This window comes from Morone saxatilis, unplaced genomic scaffold (assembly GCF_004916995.1).
Source record: "Morone saxatilis isolate NCDOM2014 unplaced genomic scaffold, NCSU_SB_2.0 Contig16, whole genome shotgun sequence".
In the NCBI taxonomy this organism is placed as follows: Eukaryota; Metazoa; Chordata; class Actinopteri; family Moronidae; genus Morone; species Morone saxatilis.
The window spans coordinates 15004950-15005242 of NW_023339718.1; positions in this window are offsets into that span (position 1 = coordinate 15004950).

Genomic DNA, 293 nt, shown 5'->3' on the forward strand with positions numbered 1-293 from the left:
ACACACACATAAACACACACACATGGAGAGCAGTACTTGCTCCCATATGTGAGAGGGGAAGTTGAGTGAAGGAGGGAGGGATCAAATAACTAACAGAGTCACACAGCTACACACAACACAACACACAGTCATTTTCTGTGATCACCCTTCAGGTGAGGAGATCACACCAGGAAGCCTCATATCAAGGAGCTAACAGACAGGAGGCGAACAACTCTGACTCAGCCCTCAGACAGAGAGAAAGACCTCCCCAGACCGTTACCTCGATGCTGTATGAAGGTGGAGTCATTTGGGGG